General features: G+C 45.6%; 1 protein-coding gene across 3 annotated transcripts in view; it reads left to right on the top strand.

Annotated features, from left to right (window-relative positions):
- scube1 (signal peptide, CUB domain, EGF-like 1) overlaps nt 1-6,000 on the top strand; it is a 187,911-nt gene that overhangs the window by 5,326 nt on the left and 176,585 nt on the right. The window lies entirely within an intron of this gene.

Raw genomic sequence — 6,000 nt, 5'->3', positions numbered from 1 at the left:
TGAAAGCATAAACAACACTTTCAGAGACTTTTACCAAACTTTGTACTCACCACAGATAAACCCATCAGATAACGAGATCAATGAGTTCCTTGACAGGATAACAATTCCTAAATTATCAGACAGCCAAGTTACAGTCCTGGACTCGCCACTAACCTCAGCGGAGCTCCAGGAGGCCCTTAAATCCACGACGAATAGGAAAGCTCCAGGTCCAGACGGGATTCCAGCAAAGTTTTACAAAGAATTCTGGATCATTCTGGCTCCAATATTTTTCAGAATGGTGAGGGAAATCGAAGAGAGTGGCAGATTACAGCCAAACATGAACTCTGCCTATATTAGTCTCTTGTTAAAACCAGGCAAATACCCTGCATTTCCTACCAGCTATCGCCCAATTTCCCTTATTAATGTTGATCTCAAAATAATTTGTAAAGCCCCAGCAAAACGATTAGAAAAGGTAACCCCCTTCATAATACACCCTGACCAAACTGGTTTCATCAAGGGTAGACAGTCATCCACAAACTCACGTAGATTACTTAATTTGATAGATTTCTCTTACAGTAGAAACATAGAAACTAGTATATTATCTCTAGATGCAGAAAAGGGTTTTGATGGAGTTAACTGGAAGTTCTTATTTGCAACTTCACATAAATTTGGTTTTGGGAACTTCTTCATAAACTGGCTACAAACACTATACAGTTCACCAACTGCATGTGTCAGGACAAACAACCAAATATTAGCTAGCTTCTGTCTTCAGAGGGGGACCAGGCAGGGATGCCCACTCTCCCCCTCACTGTTTGCTATCTTTATCAATCACTAGCAGCAGCAATTAGGCAAACAACAGGTATTAAAGGGACAAAGTGTAAGAAAATAGAACATAAGATCAGTCTTTATGCAGATGATGTTTTACTTTTTCTCCGGAATTCTCAATCCTCTCTCTCCCATTCAATAGAACTGATAAACTCTTTTTCAAAAGTTTCAGATTACTCTATAAACTGGTTAAAACCCACAGTTCTACCAATTAATTTCTCTTTTGTCAATTTACTTAAAACACAATTGGAGTCAGGGAATATCATACCTGGGAATTAATGTCTCTTCCAAGTTGGCAGATCTAACCAAACTAAACTACATCCCACTTTTAAAGAAAGTGGAAGATGATCTTGCAAGATGGAAATCCTTACCGATATCACTCATGGGGAGAGTTAATACAATTAAAATGACGTCTTACCCAAAATAAATTTCTTATTTTCAATTATCCCAAACAAACCACCAGCTGACTGGTTTCGATCTCTGGACTCCTCAATTACCAAATTCCTTTGGCAGGATAAACCTGCATGAATTAGCTTAAAACGCTTCAGCAGACCAAAGACAGAGGAGGACTGGATCTATCCAACTTTTATTATTATTTCTTAGCCAACAGGCTGCAATATATACCAAGATGGTTGCAAGATAACCCACTAGATGAGTCTTGGTTAGACATTGAACACACACTTTGCAATACCATAGAGCTTTCAGACCTACCATTTAGTAGCTCAAGCATAAGAAAACATGAAGGCTTCAAAAGTATTAGTATCAGCACCTCTCTGACGGCAAGGTGGGAGTATCTAAAAATGACAGAGTCTTCACTAATACCTTGCAGACACACACCTATCTGGAATAATCCTGATATTTTGCAAAATAATAAAATGATGAACCTTCTGGGCTGGAAAAACAAAAGAATCCTATACCTGGAACACATAAATGAAGGATTGGACTTCATCCCATTTAATAGAATAGTCTCCCAATTTGGAACAGATAAGAATTGCATTTTAGAATATCACCAAATTAAATCTGTAGTAAAAAAAAATTAAGCTCAATAAAATAGAATTACAAACACCACCATTGGTATTAGACTTATATAATCTGTAACCCCCCAAACTACTGTCTAAAGTATATAAGACACTGTCCAAAATAGACAATAAAATAGCAATCCCTATTGAAACATGGGAGGTGGATCTATCAGTCAGCTTTGACCAGGACTTCTGGTCCCAAACTTGTTTAAAAACTTTTAAAATGATCAGACACTCCAATTTACAATTATTTCAGTACAAAATTCTACACAGAGTACACTATACAGGTCATCAGATGTTCAAGATGGGGTTTGTGTTGTCTGACACCTGTACACACGGCACAAACAACATTTCTGACAATTACATTCACACACTGTGGTCCTGTCCACCTGTCCAGGAATTTTGGGGTAGAGTGTGTGAAGACCTGTCAAAGTGTCTGAAATGTCATATCCCAACTGTCCCCTCTCTTTGTTTACTGGGAAACCTGGACGATGTCCCGATTGAAACATCTTTGGCTCACGTGGTTCTGACTGCCATATGCATCGCTAAGAAAACTATCCTCTTGAATTGGAAAAAAAGAGATACTCTTTGCACCAACCAGTATAGAAATCTTTTGTTAGATCATATTACACTTGATATAGCCTCTGCTTCCATTTCAAATCAATCTCTCTGGGCTCCTTTGATCGGTTCCATCACATAGCGATGACGGGGGACCATTGATATTGTCCTGCGGGATGATGTGGGTGAGGGGGTGGAGGGTCTGAGTTTGAAGTATCTGGACGTTCCCTGGAGGTGGGTTCACTGGGAGTGTCTGGGAATGGGGGGCCGTTGCCCCCCTCTGGAGGTGCTTGGGTTGCCTCGGGGGGGTGGACTACTGGTGGTTGAGAGTGGGGCCCCTTGGAGGTCTTGGCGGTGGCCATGGGTCACTGCCCGGCAGCTGCATTGCCCCTGGGCGGGTCCGGGTGGGGGCCTGGGGGCTTGGGGTGTGAGGGTGGCCAGCCCCGTGGGGGAATCTGGGCGGGGCCTTGGGGGTCGGGTCCTGACATGTATGCTGCCGGGGAGAAGGCATGAACATGCAGCAGTGCCTGACTCGGGTTCAGGGACCTCAGGCAGACCTTGGCTCCTCTGCTGTCCCATCACAGGGGAGGGGGAAGTCCAGGAGGGGGAGGACCCAACCTTACCTGGATGTCCTATGTCTTTAATAATCCAGAAGTTGTGCAAAAGCAGGGATGGGCATAGATATTCTGCTGGGGTGGGGCTGGGTTGGTGCCCTCAGACCCTGTGATGCTGCTGCTTTGGGCCCTGGCAGGATGGGCTGGGGTCTCCATGCTCTGGGTGGCGGTTTGACAACAGAGGTGCCTATTGGGGCCAGTAGGGGAGCTGGCTCCCTGGAGGGCTAAGCCTAACCAGCCATTCCTCCCCATCCCCGCATATTTCTCTCCTCCTGCTCCCTCACATCATCACACAAACATGCACATAGGACCTTGGGGGGTGGACAAGTCAGGGAGTGCGGGTATGGACCCCATTTCCGCATTCCTGTGGCAACCTGCCCCCCAATTTTATATGCACCTTAAACACTTCCACCAACGACATTCCACGCAAACACACACTTAGGGCCTTGGGAGTGAGCACATTCAGCGGCATTTGGCAGGGGGATTTCTCAGCCTCATCCCAAGTGCTGGTGCCCACTTCCAATTTTAAACTGCACTTAGACACTGAGGGCTGTGGGTGCAAGTGGGGTGGTGTGGTGGCATCGGGTGACATAGGCCAGATGATGCCCGCACTGCCCGCTCACCACAGCCATGGAATACACTTCATCAACACTCACGAACACCATATTGGAGCAGGCGGAGGGAGACTAGGGGTCTTAGCACACCTCTGTCGTCACTTGGCTTCCTGGGGCTGGAGGCCAGGAGGGAGATCCGGCCGTCCGGTTGGGGTCTGGGGCGGTGGGTTGCTGGGCTCAGCATTGGGCGGGGGGATGGGGGGGGTGGGGTGGTGGGGGGGGGGCCTGCTCATCAGCACCCCAGCAGAAAGGGACGCACTCTGGGAACCGGTAATGGTTGTACCCCATGTGCAGCAGTACCGGGACCAGAGTGAATAGGGTGTGTGTATGGGGAGCATGAGTGGGTGTCCGGCGTGCATTTTTGTAAGTCTTTGGTTGTATGTGTATGTGTGAGCATGAGGGAAGGAGTGTGTGACTGTGTTTGTGTATGACTGTATATGTCAGGTGGGCCTTTGACTCCTCCTTTCTCCTGGGACTTCTTTTGATGATATAGATCTTCGTCTCCCCTCTCCCTGCCACACCTGGTGTAGAGTGCGGTGCCTTGGTCTGCCTGGGTCGTGGCTCGTGGGTCAGGGAGTTTAAGATTTTTGGCATCTGCCTGACCAATCCCGGTGGCTGCCTGGTGGGGTCTAGGTCCCTGGGCTCTGCTGGGTCCCTGGCGGGGGAGGTCGCCCCTGGGTCCCGGGTCACTGGGTCCTGGGCTCGGCCAGCTAGGTTGTGGGAGGCTGTGGGTGGGCCCGTAGGTTTGCCGGCTGCTGGTTGTGGCCCCCTGGGGCGATCCTTTGCGCCTCTCGAGGGGGGTGCGGAGGCTTTTCTGGTTGCAGTCTCCCTGGTGTTCCTGTGCTCTGTAAGGCTTGTCACCAGCATTCAGACATCAATTATGTTAGCTTCCCAGCCAGGCAGGACACGGAAGAAGAAGAAGAAAGAGATTGTACAGTAATTGGAGCATTGTAGGATTGATCACGGCTCCTAGCAGAGAATGCTGCTGTTGTATCCTTGGGCAAGACACTTTACCAACATTATCTGTTGGTGGTGGTTGGAGGGACTGGCGGTGCCTGTGATCAATAACCTCTCCTCTGTCAGTGGGCCTCAGGGCAATTGTGGATACATTGTAGCTCATCACCACCACTGTGTGAATGTGTGTGTGCATGGGCGAATGACTTATTGTGTTGTGAAGTGCCTTGGGGGATTCTGGGATTCTAGAAGGGGCTATATCAAATACAGACAATTTACCATTCCCTTCTCACATGCATTCCACTGTAATATCAAGTAGTTGGTAATTGAATTTAGTAGCTTGAGTTACTTTTAGAGATGATTTAGTTCTAATTTACTGTTGTTAGCTCAACTTTAGCCTGTAGCATGCTTCACTTGATATTAGAGTCAAACAAAAAGATGGCTTCTTGAGGGTACAAGAAATAACTTCTAGGTTGCTCCTGTTTACTGGCTTTGGTTCTTTTTAACACCTCTGTAACTTTTTGCCTGCTGAATCATAAATGTTGCCGCTGCAGCGTTAGCTCGGCACAGACTCGACAACCTCACAAACTCAGACTGTAAACAGTGACTACGTCCCTCTTTAGTTTTATTTAAAGGAGAAAAACTGACAACACCTCAGCCATCTGAGAGTGAAATCTGTTTCAGTTTCACCTTCCTTCCAACATGATTGAGACATTAGACTGTTTTGTGATTGTTTCACTGTAGAATTCTTACATTTTGCTCTTAAGCTACTAGGTTTAGTGGAACCAGTTGACACAACCTGGTTAGGTAAAGTTAACATTTCATTTCATGAGTGTGCAAGGTGTCTCATTTGACTGTTAAAACTTTCTCCAGAAGACAACTTTCTCCAGAAGACAATTTCCTTGTCCTTGTGAACTGCTGCAGGTTCCAGTCCAGATTGAAAAGTGTCCGCTTTGGACCAGTTGCTATTTCCATGGTCTTTCCACCCAGTGGAAGCTAGTTTCACTGTGGACTGAGACTGGTGTTCCAGTAGATTCCACTTCATGATAGGCTTGAGCTTTGGCTGTTTCTGGGTTGGTCCAGAACATTTTAACATTGGGAAAGTGTTGACACATCTGAATAAAGTTATTTTTGTTTAAAATGAAGATTTTAGAATCAAAATTTTTAAATGATTCCAACAGACAATATCAACTTATATAAATCCACAATTTCTCTTTGCTGACAATTACATTTCCAGAGTTGGTCAATTCAATGAGTCCCATTAAAAAGTTTTTATTCTGCAAAGAGAGCCAACAAGCTGTAGTCAGTCATGATTACGAGAAGTTAAACATCCTTGGTATTGGGTTAAAATACATTCAATAACTGTTTGCCTAATGTATTAATAGCTTAGGTAAACATATGCAAATATTTCAGTTATTTTCAGTATTTCCTGTGGAA

Source organism: Nothobranchius furzeri, chromosome 1, assembly GCF_043380555.1.
Source record: "Nothobranchius furzeri strain GRZ-AD chromosome 1, NfurGRZ-RIMD1, whole genome shotgun sequence".
NCBI lineage: Eukaryota > Metazoa > Chordata > Actinopteri > Cyprinodontiformes > Nothobranchiidae > Nothobranchius > Nothobranchius furzeri.
Note: the sequence above shows the minus strand (reverse complement) of the source record. Positions and strands in the feature narration are given on the sequence as shown.